General features: G+C 38.6%; 1 protein-coding gene and 1 pseudogene across 1 annotated transcript in view; one reads left to right on the top strand and one right to left on the bottom strand.

The window, feature by feature from the left end:
* Flo2 (flotillin-2) overlaps window positions 1-25,434 on the bottom strand; it is a 305,802-nt gene that overhangs the window by 206,084 nt on the left and 74,284 nt on the right. The gene's annotated exons all lie outside the window — the stretch shown is intronic.
* Window positions 7,873-15,066, top strand: LOC137247932 (glucose dehydrogenase [FAD, quinone]-like; annotated as a pseudogene).

Raw genomic sequence — 25,434 nt, 5'->3', positions numbered from 1 at the left:
TGGATACCTATCGGCCACAGTTACCTTGTTCAATTTCCTGTAGACGATTACGAGTCTGTACTTTTTTTTCCCAGAGGCATCTAGTTTTTTTGGGACTACCCATACAGGTGAGTTGTATGGGGAACGCGATGGCCTTATTATGCCATCATTAATTAAGCTTTGAATTTCATTGGTGACAAATTCCCTCATTCCAACAGGGTATGGGTAATACCTAGTGTATACGGGCGTGTCGGAAGACGTCCTTATTTCGCCTACTACGGTAGTTGTGTAGGTTAGCTTTTCGTTTGGCTCAGTAAATAATTGATCATATTTTTTTACAAGTTGTTGCATATAAAATTTTTGAGAGGGTGTCATATGTTCGGTCCTAACTTCGATTTTGTTTACGGCAGGGGAAAGCATTTGTTTAATTTTAACTTCTTTACCATTACCGAACTTGATTATATCATCACGAACGTTAATGGTTGCATGAAGATCTTTGAGACTATCGTTGCCGATGATCCCATCAAAGGATTTTAATTCTGGCAAAATAAAAAATTTTAAATTTGCATTATCTTTTCCGAAAAGATTTATTATTGTGTGGTGGGTGATCTTAATTTGACCCGCTATTGAATTTGCGAAAAAGGGTTTCTCGTTGGGGATGGGCTTCGAAACAAATTGAGGTTGTATATAGTTTTTACTTGAACCGGTGTCAATTAATATTTTAAGGATTTTCCCGTTCCTCGTTCTAAACTCAACGTAGGGTAACGAGGAACTCTTCATCCTAAAAAATTAACATCAATATAATCTGCTTGATTATCGTCAGGGTGTTCTTGCAGTAAATCTTCGTGCTCTGCATTGGCTACGTATCTCTCGTATTCCTCTCCGGTTGGTGTCCAGTTTTGGTGATAGTGCTGGTCTTCCTGGTAATATTGTTCGTCTTGTGTGGATGTGTCTATGTGAAAATTCCGTTGCTGTTTAAATGGAATTTGTTGCGAAAGGTTTGACGTCCTTTTTTCGGCTGGTTTATTGAAGTTTGGCCTATTCATGTAGTTTAGTGCTCTCGACTGGGTGGAGCGATCGATGTCCATAGGCTCTGGACGAGGTTGCGGCTTCGGTGCCGTTGGTCTAGGTGGTTGGGTTTGGCGATAGTTTTGCCAAGGTTGTTGAGTTTGATGGTTTGGTTGGGTGACTTGTTGGTAATATTGGGGCAACTGTTGGTGTCGAGGTTGCATGTGCGGTCCTGGGATATACGCGAGTTGCGGATAGAATGGTTGAGGTTTGTACTGCGGGTTCCTTGGTGGCAGTAAAGGTGTGAAAATGGGATTGGCTTTTCGAGACGTGCTTGGTTGTGTAAAGGAATAGCTGCTACGGGCAACTTGGTTTTCGAGTTTGAGACATAAGTGTAGGGCTTGTGGGAGATCCTCGGGCTCTTTCATCCCTAGGAGTCGGGGAAGATCGCCTTTTAAGCCTCTAATAAATGTGTCAAGGGCTTTATGCCTATAAGTCTGTGTAAGGAGCGAGAGTGACTCCTGGCTTATTTCCAGACTTGTTAATTTGTTTAGTATTAAGGACAGGTGAGTGTATACGTTTTGATAGAATTCTTGAATCGTACAATTTCCTTGCACCAAGGATGTGAGTTGGCATTCGAGAGTGGTAATATCTCTCTTATCTGCATAGTGTAGTGATAAACATCTGGAAATTGCTTTCCAGTCAAGGGGCGTACTATATGATTCTAAGGCAATGTCTGCACTGCCGACAATTTTATTTCTAATAACGGAAAGAATGCCAAAATATTTAGGGGTTCCTCTTAGTGAATCGTAAATTTTTAAGACCCTATCGACACCTTTCTTCCAGGAGCTGTATTCGCCTGGGTTTCCGTTGAAATCTCGGATACTGCGTACTATGTCCGGGACTTTGTCAAGATCTGAGAGTTGTCCTTGGAGCTCTGGTCTAATAGTTTCGTCAGTAGCGTTGGTTAAGTCGGCGTTGGGGTTGAGTAGGGCTTGGAATTGTTGTCGTCCTTCGTTGCTAAGTATTCTAGTGACAACTGAAGTAATTAGGGCTTCTAATTCGGTAGTGGAGTTGCTTTGGCTACTTGATGTTTGAGGTAAGGGTTGGGCGGGTTGGGGAGCTTGATTAGCTTGGGGGTTCAGCACACTTGGTCGGATCATTTTATGAGCGTTTATACTTCTTTTAATGGCTATTTGTTGCTATAGTTTATTTCTTAGCTTTTCCTAAATTTTATATTATGGGTGGTGAACCGCAGATTTTTTTTTTTTTTTTGCACAACCTAGTATTGTAGTTTAGAATTTGATTGTTAAATCCTATCCTATGTCCTACCGTTAGTTTTTTTTCCCTATTTTGAATGTTTTTATACTATTAAATTTTCTCAAAATGTGTTTCTTTTCTAAATTCACTTTTCTTTAAAAATTATCTCACTTAAAATTTTTCCCTATTAAATTTCCTTTAAATTAATTTTCTTTTCTTACTTTCACTTTTCTTTAAAAAAATTTCCGCTTAATTCATAGATTTTCCTACAAAATTACTTGTTTTAACTATTTTTATGCTATTAAATTTTCTTTAAACAAATTTCCTTTTCTTATATTCACTTTTCTCTAAAAAATTGTCCACTTAGTTCGTGGATTTTCCTATAAAATTACTTGTTTTAAATATTTTTATACTATTAAATTTCTTTAAATAAATTTTCTTTTCTTATATTCACTTTTCTTTAAAAAATTTTCCACTTAATTCGTGGCTTTTCTAATAAAATTACTTGTTTTAGATATTTTATACTATTCAGTTTTCTTTAAATAAATTTTCTTTTCTTATTTTCACTTTTCTTTAAAAATTTTCACTTGATTCACAGGTGTTTCTTAAAATTCTCTTTTCCTTACGCTATAATCAGGAACATCCTCATCTCCTGGGCAGGCGGCTAATAGCTGTGTATTTCCTTTTTGCTTTCGCTACTGGGGGGCCTCTTTTCCTGCACTTGGTCCTTTATCGGGTTGGCGCGATCGTTCCGGGTTGGCGCTTGTTTTTTATCGGCCGATTAAGTACTTTAACTGATTTCTGATCAAACTCACGGTGGCTTGCAGCTGCTTGAGGTGTCTTTGCCACAACGATTTTATTGCGCGTTTTCACCCGATTATTACCGCTCGGGCGCCAGTTAGGATTTTACTACATTAAATCCTTAAAAAATATATTTTTTGTGGACACGAAGTCCGACTTTATTTGTTCACTTTCAAATTAGAACTAACTTTTCAATTATTCTTAATTCTACTTTACGGCTAATTCCTTATTTGTATGTTTGTCAGGTCACGTTGCACTTGCATGTGCTGGGAATATTTGCCGGGTTTGTTGTAGCAGCGTCATCATATTTTGGTAGCGCGTGTGGTGTCGTTTGCCCATGGGAAACAATCAGGTTAAATGTTCGCATTGTCACTTGATATTGCTGTGCTGCAATAATTTTGTTATTGCAACGTTTGTTGTGTTAACTCATATATTGGTCCTGGCATTTGATGGGATTTTTCAGTTAGGTAATCGAGTAAACTGCTGGTATCACTAAGGACAGATTCAGTCCTTAATGACTGGCCAGTTCAACCAAACTTAACCCACATTTTTTGTTAGTGTTAGAAATACCATCGCCGTGTGTTAATTGTGAGGACAGCGTAAGTGATATTGGAAAATCCAGCGGACAAAAGGAGTTTCAACTATTAAAAGTGAAACAGTAAATAGAATGGATATGACACAGCTCAGAGAATGCTCGTGGTATCCCTTCTGGTGAATGATATTCCTTCCTATATTTAACAAATGTTTAGTCTCGAGAAAAGTTCAGATCCTCCAAGGTTTTGACGAAGGATGGCATGAAGATATCGATTTTGTCTTAAGTCTTAGCTTATATCATGTTTTACCAGCAGAATTTAAATGACGCTTGGATCTACATATTTGGGGGTTTTCGACATTTGTAAAAGCAAAGTATGCGTTATTATATCTTGCATTTTCCCAGCTCAAAAGGCTAGATATGCTGTGCGCTTTAAGACAGTTGACGTCAGATCAGCATTCTGAGGTCATAACGTAGGATCGCCGCACTATTGAAGCCAGAAGGCAAGAGGATTTGATGTATTAGTTAGCAACTGTTATCAGTCTACCTAGTTCATAATTTCGCGCTAATCATTGACACAGGTGTTGCAGTTTCACACCAAAATGAAAAAGATGGTATATAGAAATACATCTATAGTGTTTGAGAATTACTTATACACATGTTTGAATTAACTTACTTCCCCATTTTCCCACAATAAATACTTAAAAATTATTTTCTAAATAGTATAGTAATTGCAACTCCACTTATTTTTCTTATTATATATGTTAAAACTTATAGAATCTATATTTAATAAATATAATACTTGTGCGGCAGTAAATTTTGAAATCTTACAATTCAAACTTTCATTGTAATAGTAGTAGTTAAGCGATATTTGCCCTATGTATAGCGATTAGTATCCGCCTCACGAGTTATAGAAAATTTGAGTACACATGCACGTCTCAGTTTTTTTACTGCATAGCCTTTTAGTTATTTTCTCGATAGTATAGTGATTAATATCTGCCAATTTTTTTGTTTTCTCTTCTCGTCGATGGTCAAATTTATTATTTTGCAGCCAAATGCTCGTATAACTCACCTAAAAGAAAAGAAGGAAGACATGTTAATATTAAACGAGTTAAAAATCTTCAATTTGGTTAAAAATGAGTGTAGCTGGGCGTGAACAGGATATGCCAATAATCTTGTGCTTTTGTCAGGGTTTGCATTTTCTACTCCAGAGTATATTAAACTTAAGCTAGCCCAACCCATATGCCCAATAAAAAACCAAAACGTATTTAATTAGAGCATATTTAATGCTAATTTAATACGGGTTAATTAAATTTATTACACTTGTTGCTTTTAAATATCGACTGTTGGGCTAGCTTAAGTTTAAGCTATATTTAAATAAAAAGACGATAGAAAAAATTTTATGGACTACCTTTATATAAATGGACCAAAAAATAGAAGGCAATTTTTCCTTTAATTCAGACATAGTCTTGTTGAATTTTGACTAAAAAACTTTAACAATAGCTCTTGTAAAAGAATTTTAGATTTTAAAACTATAAAGGTGGAGCGCAATCTTTCAATTTAAGCAAATTATGCACTTGGGATTAACTAATTGATTATTTAAAATTTAAGCACGCGCTCTACCTTTATAATTTTAAATCCCAAACTTCTTTTACAAGAGCTATTGTTAAAGCTTTTTAGTCAAAATTCAACAAGATTATGTGTGTATTAAAGGAAAAGTTGCCTTCTATTTTTTGGTCGGTAGTCCTTAAAATTTTTTTATCATCTTTTTATTTTCACTTTTTTAGTGCTGCCTTCAAAAAGGCATTTGGAATTTTGGGTTCTGACTCAAGGCCCAAGTTTCAAGACTCTAGCTCACCGGGAAGTTACTTAAAAATCGATTGCAAGATTCCCCTCGTTTTTCAAGGATTTGCAGTTATCTTGACTAGCGCGCCACCTAGCGGAAATTTGTTTTCTATAAGTTGTATTGTCTCTAGGCCTCTAACTAAGTGCCAAGTTTCAAGTCTCTAGGTATCCGGGAAGTTAGTTAAATATGGATTGAAATATTCCCAAATTAAAATTGCTTTTCTTACCATCTCGATCCGCGTGCGTCACCTAGTGAATTTTTGTTTGATCAAATGTTGCATTGTCACCGGGTTCTGACCCACGGCCCAAGTTCCAAGTCTCTAGCTCATCGGCAAGTTACTCAAAAACCCATCGCAAGATTTCCCTCGTTTTTCAGGGATTTGTAGTTATCTCAATTAGCACGCCACCTAGCGGAACTTTGTTTTCTATAAATTGTATTGTAACCAAGCCTCGAACTGTGTGCCAAGTTTCAAGTCTCTAGGTCATCGCGAAGTTAGTTAAAATGGATTGAAAGATTCCCAAATCAAAATTAATTTTCTTAATATCTAGATCCATGCGCCACTTAGCGAAACCTTTTTTGATCAAATATTGCACTGTCACCGGGTTCTGACTCACGGCCTAAGTTTCAGGTATCGAGCCCACCGGGAAGTTACCTAAAAATCGATCGCAAGATTCCCTCCGTTTTTTCAGGGATGTTCAGGGATTTTCGTTTATCTCGATTCGTCTGCCACCTGGCGGCATTTTGTTTTCCACGAATTGTAGTGCCATCGACTCGCAAACTATGTGCTAAGTTAGAAGTTTCTAGGTAGCCGGAAAGTTAGTTAAAAATGGATTGAAAGATTCCCGCGCAGGTGAGGTTTGGGTTGCGGAAGCTATGAAGCTATAAAGCTTTGTATTGCGCTTGTCAACCCCTTGAGTGCCATGTTTCGCGATAACAAACGACCCTGTTTCGCGAAAATGGCCGCGTAAAACTCATACAGCTCATCTTTATACTTCAGCATCACGGACGGTGTTAAAAATCTTCCGGAGAACTTTTCTCCCAAACACTCGTCTCTCCACACCGTCAATGATTTGGAGTCATGCATCGTGACAGGTATAATGAGAGACTTATAGAGCGTAATTTTTTTAAGTCAAGAAAGGGCATTACTTTTTAATTGCCTATTCAGTTAAAGTAGCACTTGCTGGCAAGAGTTATTTTATGTTTGATTTCTAAGCTGACACAGTTTAGAAAGTACTGACGGGGCTGCCAAGTGAAGTGGCAGCAATTACTTCGTCTTGTGCTCAATCACGACAAGAACCACATGCATTTGCATTTTTATTCAATCCAGTGTAGGCAGAACTTAAGGCACGTTTGTTAAGATCACTGACATCAATTTCATCAGCATACACCAACAGTTGTAAGTCGTTATAATAGATGGTACACGGTTTCAATCTGCTGCTAGAATTGTGCTCTCCAGCATTAGGTTAAAGAAATCGCACGAAAGGCAGTCACGTTGTTTAAAGCAACTTTGGTTTGGAATCGCTCGCGGAGGTCCTACCAAATCCTTACGGAAACGTTGGTGTTGGTCAAATTCATTTGGCAGTCTTATAAGCTTTGAAAGGAACTTTAATTCAGACATAGCATTTTCCAACGAAATTTAGCATTCATCAATGAAATTCCATTCGCTAGACTTTCTACCTTGGAAGTTTATCAATTTGATCGTATGTTGAGAAGTGAACATTAACATGATTGCTATTTTGTATATCTATAGATAAATGAAAACTAAGTACACTGCATAGACAATAGCAATGACGTTCACATACCCTTAACCCCACACTTGATAAGAAATGCACTGCATTATTAATTTACATTGAAGCACATATTTAAATCTGCATTGGAATATTAATTATGTGAGAACTTAAGCTAACAATAACACAAAACAAGTTTGTTATAAAAAGATGAAACTTTTTGATGCACATAGTCAGTATTCTATCGAATCGCAGTAGAAGTCAACAAGCTTCAAGTACTAAGATTAGATAATATGTTTTTAAGTGTCGACTAGAGTTCGCAAACTGTTGGAAGTCCGGATCAGCGATAGTTGGTTGACTTGCTATTGATAGATATCAGTTTTTGGAATTATTTTTTACACTGCAACTTTATATTGAGTTCTAGGTTTAAGAATTCAGTTGAGTTTAGCTTTTACAGATTAGCCATAAAAAATATAGTGAAAAGCTCTTTCAAACGGCCAACGTGGTTGCAAATAAATAAAAGCAAAGTAATGTCAAAAATAATCCTTTGTTTTGAGTTAAGGCATTCCTATGTTAGAAGTTGCTTGTGACTACCACATGAAAAAAAACAGCGGTCAGCTAGTGAAATAATTATTCGCGCTCACTTCACACAAGGTCTCGCTCTTTTTGGTTTGATAATCGCTGAACAAGCGGTGTATCAACATCGAAAGTTGGTGTCGGTTGTTTCCGTACTTGAATACATTTCGCTAATAAGTATTTCGGCGCGAAGTTCCGATTTGTGCGATCATCGCGTTTACTAACACAGCCACAGTTTCAGGTTTGGTAACCATTGATCTATATTTCGTGTGAGCGCAGCAACTGAGAATTAGTACACACATATCACTACAAAAAACGTGTGAGCATAGCAACTGAGATTCTGCAGAGCGAGCAGTTTTCGCTTGTACTGCAAGCACAAATTCCTCCTCACCACTCTCCTTGTATACACATTCCATTACAAAAAATGCTGCATATGTGTATAAGAAGTTATGCTAGAATTGTGCACCTCTGGATTATACTGTTGAAAGCTGCCAACTCAGAAGTCAAAAATTACTTGGGAAGACGATAGAAAGTCAAGTTAGAAGGGATGTGGTCTCAATTTTGAATTAAACTTTGGACTGTTCTCTCTATAACCCACGAGGGAAGTGGACTCAATGTTGTTAGAAAACTTACGATGGTTTATCCTTAACCATCGATAGTCGCGTTAGTGTAGGACTATGGATAGTGGCATCGAGAGCTTTAGTGTCGATTACGTCAAAGCAAATTAAATGTACAAACCAGCGAAACAAATCAACTACTTAAAAACTATTTATTCGCAATTGAGATTGAATTATGAACTGCTGAAACTTAACAACTAGTGAATGTGAATATGACAAAATAATTATTTTTAAAATGCCATAATTTTTGTTATGAAATGCTAACGGATGTGTTAAATTTCAAACATTAAACAAAATAAATTTAAAACAATACCGGAAAAAACCATTCACAATGTCGTCTGCATTATTGGAAGCCAAATGCGCGTCTCAAAGTGTGGGCACATTCAGCACAATGTTTGGCACACTCGTGCAAGCTCTCCTCGCCGCACAATGTGCTATTTCACCACCCGAGTTATGGCCACCAGACTACGCGGATCAAGCACTAAAGTATGGATTAGATACCTATGATTTCGTGGTCGTGGGTGCTGGCTCAGCAGGTTCAGTGATAGCAAGTCGTCTAAGCGAGAATCCGAACTGGAAGGTGTTGGTGCTAGAAGCAGGTGGTGATCCGCCACAAGAATCTGAGGTATAAAGTCTTTTAGATATGCTTTTAATTGCAATTATATGTACAATCATTATAGATACTAAACTTGCTGTATACCATACAACATACAAACGCTACATGGAACTACCTAACTGAGTATAGCAGTAAAGCTTGTTGGGCTTTTTACGACCGACGCTGTTATTCAACACGTGGTAAAATGATAGGCGGCACCGGTGCTATAAATGTTATGCTTCACGTACGTGGTAATCGTCGAGACTATGATCGCTGGGTGCAGGATGGTAACAAAGGTTGGGGTTGGAACGATGTTCTACCTTATTTTGAACGTGCTGTAAGGCCAATTGGCAATGAAACGCATCCACAAGGCTATGTAGTGCTTAATAGTTTTCCAGTGAATGATGAAGACATAGAAGAAATGATTTTTCAAGGCGCCGCTGAACTGGGTATACAACGTGTACGTGAATTTAGTGAAGGCAATGAAACAGGCTATTCTAGAATACCGGGAACTTTTCAAGATGGACGTCGAATGAGCACTGGCAAAACATATCTTTCTAAGGTGGCGCAAAGACCCAACCTTCATGTGATCAAAAATGCTCTCGCTACTAAATTAAATTTTGATAAAAGCGGTAAAAATGTGCACTCAGTTAGCTTTGTGCTGCGTGGCATATATAAAATGCAAGTGAAAATTGGCAAGGAATTGGTTTTGTCGGCTATTGAGTCCCCAAAGTTGCTGATGTTATCCGGTGTAGGACTAAAGCAACACTTACGTGAGCTGGGTATACCGTTAGTACGCAACTTACCAGTTGGAAACAATCTGCAAGATCATGTACAGGTGACAACTTTCTTTCAACTAAACGAAAACGTACCGCGCCCACGTACAACTTTGGACTCTTTAGATAGTACCTATAATTATCTTATACACCGGAGAGGGTCATTATCTTCACATGGTACCGCTTCATTAACCGGATTTATTAACACCCTCAACAATGGACCTTATCCGGATGTTCAGTTTCATCATTTTATTATGCGACGCGACGATTTTGCTAGTCTTAATATATTTTTGGATGGTCTTAGCGTTAAAAAGGATTTAAAAGCTCAGCTTAACAAAGCTCTTGACGTTGCAGATGTTTTAGGTATATTCAACGTTCTTTCACACCCAAAGTCTGTGGGTAATATTCGTCTACGAAGCGCCGATTACAAGGTGCCCCTAAAATTACGCACAATTTTCTAAGTGCGCCAGAAGATGAAGCTACTTTATTGCGCGCAATACGCTACCAGGAAAGCCTGTTAAATACCACAGCTTATGCGAAAATGAATGCCAACCTACTCTTACCCACAATTGAAGAGTGTGATGTTCACGGGCAGCGTAGCGATAATTATTGGCGTTGTTACTTTAAATATTTCTCCTATACAACATATTGTTACGAATATTAGCAAAACTAAAGAGTGCTGCCGTCTCTAAGCCGATGCTAAGCAGTGACGTGAATGCACATCAATAATTCAATCATTACGTATCTACATAAACGAAACAATAACTGCGTCTACATATATGTACCATGTACGTATACGAGCAGCGGAGAGTCAATGCACTAACACATGCATATATCTGAGATACTCCTATAAGTATGCAATGAGAAAAAATATAAAAATTGTGCACTTGTAGTTACAGCTGAGAAGTTTGAGAGCTACTGGACTAGTAGATTCTGGAAGCGCTTGGAAGATGTATAAAATTGTGCAATTTTAGTTATAGCTGAGAAGTTTGAGAGCTCATGGACAATGCTAGTAGATTCTAGAAGATGCGAACGAGGAAACCAGAGAGTATAAAAGGCCGCAGATGTAGAGGCCCTGGAATTCAGTTTGATTTGAGTTGTCAAGCAGTTACGACTAAGACGATATCTAGCGAGCAATAGCAGTATTATTTTGAAAGTCAGTTTCCTTTAAGCTATCAGTTTGGTTATTAAGCTATTCGTTGCACAGTTTGAGTGTTATTGTGAAGTATTTTAATAAAGGCCATTTTTCCATTATTCAATATTGGAGTTATTTATTCAACAGTTTAGCGATACGAACCTAGCAAAAGGGCAAATAAGAGGATTTGCAAGTAAATTCGTTACAATTGGTGTCAGAAGTGGGATTGTTGAGTAAATTCCGAAGATTGGGAATACAACTTGGACATGGCAAAGTTCAGTGAATTGAAGATCCAGCAACTGAAAAAGAGTTGGAGAACCGTGGATTAAATATAACCGGCAATAAGATCGAACTTCAAGCACGGCTACGAGAGGCAATGGAATTAGGAGGAATTGACGTGGAAGAGTATGTCTTTCATCTTGATGGCGATGAGACAACAAAATTGGAGGAGAAAAATGAAACACCGCAGACAATGGCGAACACAGACTTGAACATGATATTGGCTGCAATATCGGCACAAATGTCCGAAATGTCATCACAAATATCCACCAACATGTCATCTCAACTGGAATCGCAAAAGACAGATATAACATCTAAGATGGAAACACAACTAGAAGAACAGAAAACGTATATGTCATCTTAACTAGAAGAACAGAAAACGTATATGTCATCACAATTGGAATCGCAGGAGACACGTATAGCATCCAAGATGGAAGCACAGGAGACACGTATATCCGAAATGTCATCTCAACTGGAAGAGCAGAAGACATATATGGCATCCCAGCTGAAATCACATGAGACACGTATTTCATAAATGTCGACACAGATTACATCAAAGATGGAAACACAACTGAAAGAGCAAGAGGCACGTATATCATCAAAACTCGAAGCGCGTATGGACGAGAAAATAACGCAGTTTGAAGAAAAATTCGAGGCAGAGGCGGATGCTTTGAGAGGTCGTATACAGGAATTGCAACTAATTCGCCCTGTTGTTTCAGCAAGCAATACGAAGGTAAAAACTCCAACTTTTGACGGCTCTGTTTCTTTCCAGGTGTTTAAGATCCAGTTTGAAAAGACCGCAGCCGTGAACAACTGGAGTGCGGAAGATAAAGTTGCTGCACTATTCGTGGCATTGAAAGGATCTGCTGCTGAAATCCTACAGACTATTCCCGAGGGAGAGCGGAACAACTACGAAACATTGATGAGCGCTCTAGAGAGGCGATACGGAAGCGAACACAGGAAGCAGATACACAAAATAGAGTTGCAAAACCGCTACCAAAAAGCTAATGAGACTTTGCAGGAGTTTGCGTCAGATGTCGAAAGGCTTGCACATTTGGCGAATGCCGACGCACCCGTGGAATACACCGAAAGAGTAAAAATTCAGAGCTTTATAAATGGCATACGAGATGTGGAAACGAAGCGGGCTACATATGCGAATCCAAAACTAACATTTGCTGAAACGGTATCGCATGCACTGACTCAGGAAACAGCCTCACTTTTGAGTAAGCCAGTTTTCAAAGCACGCCGTGTGGAAGTAGAAAGGCCAGAGTGGGTAGATACAATTTTGGAAGCACTGAAGGGATCTCAACAGAAGAATGCCGGAGTTATTAAATGTTTCAAGTGCGGCAACCCAGGTCACATTGCACGTCATTGCGATCTTGGTCCTAATAGTTCCAACAATGTGGGTGGCCGTAAACGCAAAGCTGGCGGAAATGAGCAAGAGCGCGTCGGATGTAAAGAACGAAAACTTGCCCCGGCTATTGAATGTCCTGTGATATCTGTGTCGCAGATTGGAAGGAAATCAAACAGTCTTACGATCAGAGGGAATGTGGATGGTAAAGAGCGTGTACTGACAGTAGATACGGGGGCATCTCATTCCTTGATTCGATCTGATTTGGTCTACAGGAGAGTAAAGTCATTACCTGGAGCAAGGTTGCGTACGGTCACAGGCGAGTATAATCAAGTCCAAGGCGAAGTGGTATGTGAGGTATTAATTGGAAAAGTCATGGTTCTACACAAATTCGTTGTGGCGGAGATCGTTGATGAAGTCATATTGGGAGTGGACTTCTTGGTTGACCATGACATCGGGATCGATATGCGGAGAAAAATTATGCGCTATAAGAACCAGGACATACCACTTAACTTCAGTTTGGAAAAAGGTTTCAGCGGTAATCGAGTACTGGTGGAGAAAAGGCGACAAAGGCCACGAAAGTCAAAGGTAAAGGTTGATGGATCAAATGGGCCAAAAAAAGCGAAATTAAAAGTACCTGCGAGAAAAAGACCGGCATTGACAAAACCTAATGGACGCACAACACCGAAGCAACGAATTTCCCAGAAAAAATGCGAGGGTAGTTTCAAGCCAAAGCGCACTACTGTTGTGAAACGTGGGAACGATGCTGAGTATGCGAAACCAATCCGTCAAGCGCAAGCTCTACGAAGTAGTTCATTGGCTCAGCAGCAGAGTGCGAGGGAACGATCCGGGATAATGAGTAGTAAGATGAAATACAGGTACGACAAGGAAAATAATTCAGAAGGTTTCCGAGAGGGAGATTTGGTACTGCTATACAACCACCACCGACAGAAAGGTGTTCCATCCAAATTTCGGTGCAGTTGGGAAGGCCCGTACAAAGTTGTGAAGAAGATCAGTGACACCATCTACCGCATACAAACCATTGGGAAACCTCGATGTAGAAGAGTGGTACAATTGGAGATGCTAGCAGCGTTTAGATCGGGAGATTTGTCTGATCGGGACGATCAGACTTAGGTGGAGGGCAGTGTTACGAATATTAGCAAAACTAAGGAGTGCTGCCGTCTCTAAGCCGATGCTAAGCAGTGACGTGAATGCACATCAATAATTCAATCATTACGTATCTACATAAACGAAACAATAACTGTGTCTACATATATGTACCATGTACATATACGAGCAGCGGAGAGTCAATGCACTAACACATGCATATATCTGAGATACTCCTATAAGTATGCAATGAGAAAAACTATAAAAATTGTGCAATTGTAGTTACAGCTGAGAAGTTTGAGAGCTACTGGACCAGTAGATTCTGGAAGCGCCTAGAAGATGTATAAAATTGTGCAATTTTAGTTATAGCTGAGAAGTTTGAGAGCTCATGGACAATGCTAGTAGATTCTAGAAGATGCGAACGAGGAAACCAGAGAGTATAAAAGGCCGCAGATGTAGAGGCCCTGGAATTCAGTTTGATTTGAGTTGTCAAGCAGTTACGACTAAGACGATATCTAGCGAGCAATAGCAGTATTATTTTGAAAGTCAGTTTCCTTTAAGCTATCAGTTTGGTTATTAAGCTATTCGTTGCACAGTTTGAGTGTTATTGTGAAGTATTTTAATAAAGGCCATTTTTCCATTATTCAATATTTGAGTTATTTATTCAACAGTTTAGCGATACGAACCTAGCAAAAGGGCAAATAAGAGGATTTGCAAGTAAATTCGTTACAATATCATCTGACTGGTACGGTCAGAATGGCACCTGAAGAGGATAAAACGGGCTGTGTTAATCCACGTTTACGTTTAGCCGGCTGTGGTAACATGCGTGTAGTTGATGCGAGCATTATGCCAAAGGTTCCAAGTGCGAATACAAATGCGGCCACAATTATGATTGCTGAAAAGGCAGCCGATTTAATACGCGAAGATTGGCGGCAGGGGCACCATGAAATGGAACATAGAGATGCAAACCGTGGCCATGTACACCATGATGATGAGGACGATTATGATGAAAGACATTATGGTGTACGCCATGATAATGGTCATGATGATGATAATGAACACGATGATGATGATGATCACGACTATGGTGAAATTCATAATGATAAACATCACCATCATTACGATGTACGTGATCACGATGATGGTGAAAGTCATGCAAAACATTATCACTATAATGCACGTTATGACTATGACCACGATAGCGACGATGATGATGAACACGATGATTATGAGCACGCCGGTGATGAACATGCAGATAACAGCGATGAAGATTAGTTGGAAAAGTAAATATTCAGAACCGGTTATTAAGACCTTATGCGCGGTATCAACATCATAAGAATATGCTAAAAAAAAAATTTGGCATATATTTCTTGTGTGAAAAAAGTAGCAGACAAGAAATTTTTACATTTCTTTTATCTCTGTTCTATGTGAATCGGCGTCACTTTCCTGTAGTACATGAAAACCAGATTCAGCAATGCATTAGAACAAAATTTGTTAAAATTAACATATTATTATTGAAATTGCACTGCATACAAAATAAAAAAACACTTGTGTCCAAATAGAATTGTATTATATATTTGCAGTTGAATTGTAAATTACCCTTCCACCATGAGACATCCCAAATGTTTCCCGAAATAAAAGATTTCAATTGTTTGATGTATTCGCACTATACAAAGTGTTTATTCACATTTGTGCGTAGATACTTTGACTATACTTTATTATATATTCACAAGAACTCGATTGTATGTAAAATTTGTTAAGTGCAGATATGCTGCTCGCACTGTATATAAAAAGTTGGTCTTTACCTTTCAGTCAAAAATTTATAATGGCCGAGCCAAGCTCACGCCGGGTTGCATTCAATTAGAATCTGATCAGCTGATGCAGTTTAATGCTTGACGCATGGTTGAATTTTCTTACGTTTGATGTGGTGACATTGGTTGACTAAAGGTGCCATTACATCACCCTTCTTTTGGAAAAGAAGAAGTCGTCAGGGTGATCAATTCTGCCGGCATCTTCTTGCCCAAAATTAAGAAAATGACGATGTAAATTTATTAAGTAAAAATTTAGTACAATTTGAAATTTCGGAATGGAGTCAGAGAAAAAATTATTTTTATTTTTGATGAACGAATTTAACCTTTAAAGGTAGATATTCCTCCCCTTTTCATTTTAAATTCGTTCATTAGTGTAGGACATTTTAAATGAATAAAATCTAATATTCATCAGCTGATGATCCAATTGACAGTTTATGGAAATAGTTTATATGTAAAATAGTTGTAATTAACGATAATTATGTTTATTTATACAATGTTATTCAAAAAGATATTTTTTTTCCATTGCATTGCACTATACAAATATTAGTTATATGATATAATATATTGTACATAGAGATTATGTATAAAATATTGATACAAACTTCAGTTCATTTTTTTTTTTTTTTTTTTTTTTAATGTATTTTGTACTATTAGTTAAAGTTTTTGGTGTAAAGTTTTAAGTATTATCAACTATAATATAGTCTTTGTTTTTTTTTTGCCTTTAATTAATAATTATTTTGTATGTTGTGCATATATATGCTTATGATAATAATAAGAAAGTGAAAAACTTATAATTATATAATTTGGATCGTTTTTTTTTTTAAGTTAATAAAATAGAATTTGTTTGTACCGTTTAGTGTACGTATGAAAAATGGTCTATGCTACTTTTTGTACACGGTTTTTATGGATTTTTTTTGATTTTTTAATTTTTCTGTTATAAATTGTAACATTTACGCCATCCATTGTTTAACTACATACGGACTCTCGTAAATGCTTGCGTGTTTATCGCGCGGTTCTTTTTCTACTAGGACCGTATCGTTTAATGCAATGTCTGAAGGACGTATATTTCTATCGTAATACAATTTATTACGTTCTTTATGTTTATTTATGAGCTCTTTTGCTAATGCATGTGATTTCTGCATACGGTACTTCACTTCCTTTGCGTAATTCTCTACATTATATATTGGATCAATGGTTTCTTTTTTTAGTTCGTTTGGTAACACCGGCTTCCTACCAAATGTTAGTTCAAATGGAGTGAATTTGTTGTCGAAAACAGTATTGAATGTTGTATTGTGTAAGAAAGTAAAGTACTTTAAATAAACATCCCAATCAGAAAAAGTATCTTTTAAATATGCACGTAAGTATTCATTAAAAACTCTATGATTACGTTCTATTGTGCCAACAGTTTCGTGATGGTATGCAGTTGAAAAATTATGTTCAATATTTAAAAGTTTAGTTAATTCTGCAAATAATTCATTTTTAAGTTCTGTACCTAGATCAGATTTTATGGCATTCATTGTGCCGCATGTTAAAATGAATCCTTCAAAAATTGCTGAAGCGATTGTTTTTGCCGATTTGTCTGGCACAGCGACTGTTACCAGGTATTTAGTCATGTCGCAAATCATGGTAAGTGCGAACTTGTTACCATATTTGGACTCAGGTAGGGGTCCTATTGTGTCAATTACTACTAAATCGAATGGTTTACATGGAGTTGGTGTTAAAAAAAGTTTTTCTTTTGTTTTAGGTTTAACCTTGTTTAAAAGACAATCTTTACAATTTTTGATATATTTCGATATATCACGAGTCATGTTCTTCCAATAAAATTTTGTTCGCAGTTTTGCGTAAAGTCTTTTCATTCCGCAATGTCCAACAGAAATGGGATCATTATGGTAAATTTTCATAAGTTTTAATTTTGTATCTTCATCTGTTACTGTCTCCACTGGATCTGTTAAAATAATTTCTAAAGATTTTAAAATTTTATTTCCAATATTTTTGAAATTTGTAATAGTATAATGTTCGAACAAAATATCGTTTTTAGGCCATTCAACCTGCTTAATTTTGCGTTTGCCGGCTTCTGATTCAAGCCTCGAAAGTAATTTCTCTAAAGTCATTATTTCGTTAACAAGCTCAAAACTAAGTAACTCGAGTTTCTTATGTTTTATATGCGCAAACATTCTTAAACTTGTTATTTTATTATTTTTATCGTACGTAATTGCAGATCTTATTCGTGAAAATTTGTCGTAGACATGTAAAGTAACTTGTTTTTCGTTGTTGTTGTTGTTGTAGCAATGCTCGCCCCACCTAATAGCCGCGACCGATCACAAATTGTCATCAATATCCTCTAACGGGAGTCCAAGGAAACTTGCCGTTTCAACAGGGGTGGACCATGTGGGGACACATTGCAAGCGGGGCATACATTTTGTATGTCGGGGTTGATTTTGGATAGGTAAAAGTTTAACCTGTTACAGTATCCAGAACGAAGTTGAGTAAGAGTGACACGCTTTTCCCTGGGGAGTATGCGTTCCTCTTCCGCGAGTTTTGGGTAATTTTCTTTAAGTACTGGATTCACTGGGCAATTCCCGGCATAAAGGTCCGACGGCTGTTTATGGAGTTCACCAAGGACCTGCTTGTGTTTTCTCACTTCATACGGCTGGGTTCTCAGGTGCCGTATTTCCTCAAAATGCTTATGGAGATGACTCCTTAAGACCCTAGGCGGAGCTGGTTCATCAATCAGATGTCTGTTGGGATGCCCAGGTTTTTGGCCCGTGGCGATTCTGAGAGCAGTATTTTGGCAGGCCTGTAATTTCTTCCAGGGCAAGTGACGGGTGACTACGCCTGGGTTGTGGAAGGCCAGGACGCAATTGCTGTTGTGGCCCTGGGACTGGGCGTCCTTGGGCAAGCGTTGGGGGTACCCGGATGATTTGGGTTTGCGACCTGGCAACATGGCGCGATGAAACCCGTCGGGGGGTTGCCGTCGCGGAGACCAGAACATCTAGGAAAGTGGCACAACCCAAGGCAGGAGCTGCATTGGGCGGATGTCGCAAACCTGTATATTCTGTGCTGGCAGACGGTGTAAACGGAGGTAGGGACTAAGAGTCTGTTTTCCTGACCTGCACGATTGCTGCCGGAAAAGAGGGGGGAGAAGACGGGGGCAGGGGCTGATGCTCAGCATTGCTACCAGCTCTACTACGAAGGTAGTCGTTATGAGTGGTGTCAGCTGTTTGAGTTGTTGGCGCCGTGGCGCGCGAGCAGCAGCGGGTACTTGTTGTGGCTTGCTGAGCAGCGGGGCTGCTGGAAGGTAGTGGGGGCGCTTAGGCGTAGACTACGGGACGCCCTTGGGCGTGAACAGCAAGGGGCCACAAGAGATTTATAAAAGCTACGTGGACATCGGGTTTTGGGATCAAGCCCAGAACCACCAGTCCGATGCAACCATCCCTTGCACGAGACACACTGAACAGAATATGACCGTCCTAAAAAGATTATTTTCCGACAGATGCAGCAAAACCATTTCTCAGGACCGGGGTCACGAGACGTGCCCGGATTGCATTCGATGCCTTCCCGGAGTAAGAAAGTATGGAGCAGTCCTGCTGAAAGGAGCTGCTAGGAGGATGACAATTTGTGGGAGGGAGGAAACAAATTAAATGGGGTCACACTGAAATGAAAGTCCTTGGTCGGGAAAAATCCCGAGTCGCTCCGGTACATAGAACCGACTGACTTGGGAAGCGAGAGGATATTGATGACAATTTGTTATCGGTCGCGGCTGTTAGGTGGGGCGAAGCATTGCTACAACAACAACAAAAACAACCTTGGCTTCGGCTTTTGAAATATTAGTCAAAGCGTAGGTAACGACAGTGACTCCTTCTGGTGGCGAAGGTAGCTTTGATATGTAGAAGTTAAACAAAAGTGGGAATAGGACACCACCCTGTTGCACCCCTTGTTTAATTCTTCTTGGTTTTGATGTTGCGTTCCTGAACTGCATTATTATTAAGACCTTATGCGCGGTATCAACATCATAAGAATATGCTAAAAAAAATTTGGCATATATTTCTTGTGTCAAAAAAGTAGCAGACAAGTAATTTTGACATTTCGTGTATCTCTGTTCTCTGTGAATCGGCGTCACTTTCCTGTAGTACATGAAAGCCAGATTCAGCAATGCATTAGAACAAAATTTGTTAAAATTAACATATTATTATTGAAATTGCACTGCATACAAAATAAAAAAACACTTGTGCCCAAATAGAATTGTATAATATATATTTGCAGTTGAATTGTAAATTACCTTTCCACCATGAGACATCCCAAATGTTTCCCGAAATAAAAGATTTCAATTGTTTGATGTGTTCGCACTATAAAAAAAAAAAAATAAAATGCTGCTCGCACTGTATATAAAAAGTTGGTCTTTACCTTTCAGTCAAAAATTTATAATGGCCGAGCCAAGCCCACGCCGGGTTGCATTCAATTAGAATCTGATCAGCTGATTCAGTTTAATGCTTGCTTGACGCATGGTTGAATTTTCGTACGTTTGATGTGGTGAGATTGGTTGACCAAAGGTGCCATTACATCACCCTTCTTTTGGAAAAGAAGAAGTCGTCAGGGTGATCAATTCTGCCGGCTTCTTCTTGCCCAAAATTAAGAAAATGACGATGTAAATTTATTAAGTAAAAATTTAGTACAATTTGAAATTTCGGAATGGAGTCAGAGAAAAAATTATTTTTATTTTTGATGAACGAATTTAACCTTTAAAGGTAGATATTCCTCCCCTTTTCATTTTAAATTCGTTCATTAGTGTAGGACATTTTAAATGAATAAAATCTAATATTCATCAGCTGATGATCCAATTGACAGTTTATGGAAATAGTTTATATGTAAAATAGTTGTAATTAACGATAATTAAGTTTATTTATACAATGTTATTGAAAAGATATTTTTTTTTTTGCATTGCATTGCACTATACAAATATTAGTTATATGATATAATATATTGTACATAGAGATTATGTATAAAATTTTGATACAAACTTCAGTTCTTTTTTTTTTTTTTTTTTTTTTTGTGTTTTTAATGTATTTTGTACTATTAGTTAAAGTTTTTGGTGTAAAGTTTTAAGTATTATCAACTATAATATAGTCTTTGTTTTTTTTTTTGCCTTTAATTAATAATTATTTTGTATGTTGTGCATATATATGCTTATGATAATAATAAGAAAGTGAAAAACTTATAATTATATAATTTGGATCGTTTTTTTTTAAGTTAATAAAATAGAATTTGTTTGTACCGTTTAGTGTACGGATGAAAAATGGTCTATGCTACTTTTTGTACACGGTTTTTATGGATTTTTTTTTGATTTTTTAATTTTTCTGTTATAAATTGTAACATTTACGCCATTCATTTCTTAACTATATACGGACCCTCGTAAATGCTTGCGTGTTTATCGCGCGGTTCTTTTTCTACTAGGACCGTATCGTTTAATGCAATGTCTGAAGGACGTATATTTCTATCGTAATACAATTTATTACGTTCTTTATGTTTATTTATGAGCTCATTTGCTAATGCATGTGATTTCTGCATACTGTACTTCACTTCCTTTGCGTAATTCTCTACATTATATATTGGATCAATGGTTTCTTTTTTTAGTTCGTTTGGTAACACCGGCTTCCTACCAAATGTTAGTTCAAATGGAGTGAATTTGTTGTCGAAAACAGTATTGAATGTTGTATTGTGTAAGAAAGTAAAGTACTTTAAATAAACATCCCAATCAGAAAAAGTATCTTTTAAATATGCACGTAAGTATTCATTAAAAACTCTATGATTACGTTCTATTGTGCCAACAGTTTCGTGATGGTATGCAGTTGAAAAATTATGTTCAATATTTAAAAGTTTAGTTAATTCTGCAAATAATTCATTTTTAAGTTCTGTACCTAGATCAGATTTTATGGCATTCATTGTGCCGCATGTTAAAATGAATCCTTCAAAAATTGCTGAAGCGATTGTTTTTGCCGATTTGTCTGGCACAGCGACTGTTACCAGGTATTTAGTCATGTCGCAAATCATGGTAAGTGCGAACTTGTTACCATATTTGGACTCAGGTAGGGGTCCTATTGTGTCAATTACTACTAAATCGAATGGTTTACAAGGAGTTGGTGTTAAAAAAAGTTTTTCTTTTGTTTTAGGTTTAACCTTGTTTAAAAGACAATCTTTACAATTTTTGATATATTTCGATATATCACGAGTCATGTTCTTCCAATAAAATTTTGTTCGCAGTTTTGCGTAAAGTCTTTTCATTCCGCAATGTCCAACAGAAATGGGATCATTATGGTAAATTTTCATAAGTTTTAATTTTGTATCTTCATCTGTTACTGTCTCCACTGGATCTGTTAAAATAATTTCTAAAGATTTTAAAATTTTATTTCCAATATTTTTGAAATTTGTAATAGTATAATGTTCGAACAAAATATCGTTTTTAGGCCATTCAATCTGCTTAATTTTGCGTTTGCCGGCTTCTGATTCAAGCCACGAAAGTAATTTCTCTAAAGTCATTATTTCGTTAACAAGCTCAAAACTAAGTAACTCGAGTTTCTTATGTTTTATATGCGCAAACATTCTTAAACTTGTTGTTTTATTATTTTTATCGTACGTAATTGCAGATCTTATTCGTGAAAATTTGTCGTAGACATGTAAAGTAACTTGTTGTTGTTGTTGTAGCAATGCTCGCCCCACCTAATAGCCGCGACCGATCACAAATTGTCATTGTTTAACGCATTGACGCAAATGCGTATTTCAATATTAATTCATTTATTTAATTTAAACTCTTAAAGCTAACAATGGGAACTTAAACGCTGAGACTTCACACAACAAATATATATGAAATGGAAATATAACTAATTCCACAACGGAACGAACATTTTTACGAAATGAATTTAAATAGTGAATTTGAATGGTAGGATTCGGGATTTTGATCCGTCTTGCGGCCGCGCAAGGGCTAGGTTAGGTTCGAGAACCAATCTCGCGCAAGGGTGGGGATGACCGCGCAAGGGTTAGGTTAGTTTAGGGGAATACCGCAACGCAAGTGCTATCTCGGTTGCTCTTATATAGAAAGATTTAACTTACGATTTTTGGGATAATACTTCCTTTGTTGTTCTCATGGATTTGGAGGTGACGTCGGTGCTGATGGTTGTACTCGCTCCTACGTTGTTGATCCGATGCAAGTTTATTCCAAAAAAGGTAGATGATGTTGGTTGCTGGTAGATGTTCGGTGTTCCACGAAACAAGAGAAAGAGTTAATGCATTGCACTGGTATTTATAACATGGGTTAGTGATGGAAAGCAATTCCAACACTGTTGACTGGAAGCACTGGATGGCAACTCCAGTCTACTCTACCGCCAGGGTTGTATGAACGCAAGTCATAACTAGTGAAGTGAACGCAAGTCACTTGGAGACGTGATCGCAAGTCACAGATGGGTGGTTAGGTGAACGCAAGTCACGGAACCGTTGCCTATTTAAGTGAACGCAAGTCACTTAAACATGGCGCCCCCGTTGCACAGGTGCAACTGCTCTGCGGAGGCGTTGTAAGGCAGTGATGGCATTGTCGAGCTCGAGGCACCAGCCAGCGTCCAACGGCTGAGGTCTACGTCGAGCAGGTGAAGTAGCGGCTCTTGAAGCCGATCGAGAGGTGGCGACGGCGGGCCGTGAGGTTTGTCGGGCCGCCGGGGTTGTTGCCCGTTGACGTGCCGTTTCGGTAGTGGTGTGTTCCACCTCCAGCTCTTCCGTGGATGGACGATGCAGTAGGGTGTGGTGTCATTGACGACATATCTTGCACTTCTGTTCGGATTGACAGTCTCTGACATGGTTGTGTGTTCGGGCGAGGCAATTGGGGCAGTAATCGAGGAAGCGTACCTTGACGCGACGCTCCTCTACATCCATCAAATTAAACTCCCGGCAAAAACGCAGGGCGTGATAGCGGAAGTATACCAAGCACTGGTGCACGTTGGGGTCACGGGGTACCCGGGAACGATTGCCGACGGAGACATCCGACGATGACGATTGATGGGTGTCACGGCTTCTGTAAGAGAGATGCGATTTAGTAAAAGTATTAAACGGGTTTGGCGGTGGTAATTGGACGGTGAAAGTGTGTGTGAATTCGGGTTAAGGGCTGGGCACCTCAGCTTGAATGGGAAGAGGACATAGTTTGACTATTGGTCGGGTGAAAATTCCCTGTTGCGTTCTAATGTCGGCGACACGTATACGATTGTCAACTCCATGGTACACCTTTTCTACTCGGCCTAAGCGCCATTCGTTTGGGGGTAGCAATTCATTTTTAAGAACGATGAAATCTCCTTCAGAAAGGTCCTTTTGAGCGGTCTTCCATTTATACCTTTTATGAAGCTCTTTGAGGTATTCATCTTTCCACCTTTGACTAAATTGGCGATGTAACCTTTTAAGCTTTTCCCATTTGTTATGGAGAGATAGATTATCGAGTTGGGGCTCCGGCGCAGCCAGCAATGGCGCACCGCGTAGGAAATGTCCTGGAGTTAACGCGAGTAATTCCTGTGGATTGTCGGACATAGGGGAGAGTGGTCGGGAGTTGAGTATGGCTTCAATGCGCGCAAGCAATGTGGCCAGCTCCTCGAATGTAAAAAGGTGACCGCTAGCAATGCGTTTAGAATGCAATTTGAAGCTCTTAACGGCGGCTTCCCAGAGGCCACCCATGTGGGGGGCATTGGGTGGTAAAAAGTGCCATTCGAGAGATTGAAGTGAGTATTTTTCCTTGATATCATCGGAAGCTTCTTTCAGGAATTGTTTGAAGTCTCGTTGAAATGCCCTATTGGTGCCGACAAAGTTTTTCCCATTGTCGGAGAAGAGTCGTGAGGGAAGACCGCGTCTTCCGACGAATCGGGAAAAGGCGGCTTGAAAGGCTTTGGTTGAAAGATCGGAGCAGGGTTCTAAGTGTATTGCTTTGGTGCAGGAACACACAAAGACGCAGACGTAGCCTTTAATTATTGGTGCTTTACGCATACTTGACGATTTAAGGTCAAAGGGACCTGCAAAGTCCAGTCCGGTATAGGTGAATGGTAAGGAATAGTTAGAACGTTCAGGTGGTAAGGCTGCCATGATTTGTGATCTCGAGGCTTTTTTGAAGATGGTACATGTTTTGCAATTACGTATGCAAAACTTAATTTTTGATTTCAATCGCGGAATGAAATATTCCTGTCTAGCAGTTCTCACCATGAGTTGGTGTTCAGCATGCATTAATAAATTATGTAGATATTGGAGAAATAAGTAGCAGAAACGTGAGGATTCAGGGATGATGACTGGATATTTTTCTTTATACGGGATATCAGAGTTGATTAGTCGGCCATCTACCCGGAGAAGGCCATTTGCGTCGAGAAGGGGATTCAGGGGGAGAAGTGAACTCCTTTTTGAGATAGTTTGTCCATTGGAAAGTTGGGCATATTCCACGGGATAGTATCTGGTCTGCGCAAGTTTTATGAGACGTATTTTTACCCAGTTAATTTCAGCCTGTGTGATAACTAAAGACTCGTAATTGATCGACTGAGTGGACTGCATGGGCTTGATTCGATGGAGGAAACGAAAAATGTAGGTTATCACTCGTAATGCCCTCGGCCAAGATGAGAATCGGTCTAGGATGTCGGGTTCATTCTCCGAAATATGGAACGCCTCAACCTTTCGTTCTTCGTGAGGAACAACGTTCTGACGCGGTGAAAGGGGCCATTGCTCGGGTGGTTTTAGAAGCCAGTCTGGTCCGGTCCACCAGAGTGATTGGTAAATTAAATCCTGTGGTCTACATCCTCGGGTGCCGAGGTCTGCTGGGTTATGGTTAGTGGATACGTGGCGCCATTTAATATTACCTACGTTGTTGATAATCTGTGACGTAGGATTCGCTACATATATTTTCCAATTGCATGGTGGCTTTTCGAGCCACGCAAGGACGATTGATGAACCCGACCATAAGAAGATTTCAATATCTCTTAAAGGTAGTTGATTGATTAGATTTTTTATGCATTTTGATAATAGGACTG

This window comes from Eurosta solidaginis, chromosome 4 (assembly GCF_040869045.1).
Source record: "Eurosta solidaginis isolate ZX-2024a chromosome 4, ASM4086904v1, whole genome shotgun sequence".
Lineage (NCBI taxonomy): Eukaryota > Metazoa > Arthropoda > Insecta > Diptera > Tephritidae > Eurosta > Eurosta solidaginis.
Note: the sequence above shows the minus strand (reverse complement) of the source record. Positions and strands in the feature narration are given on the sequence as shown.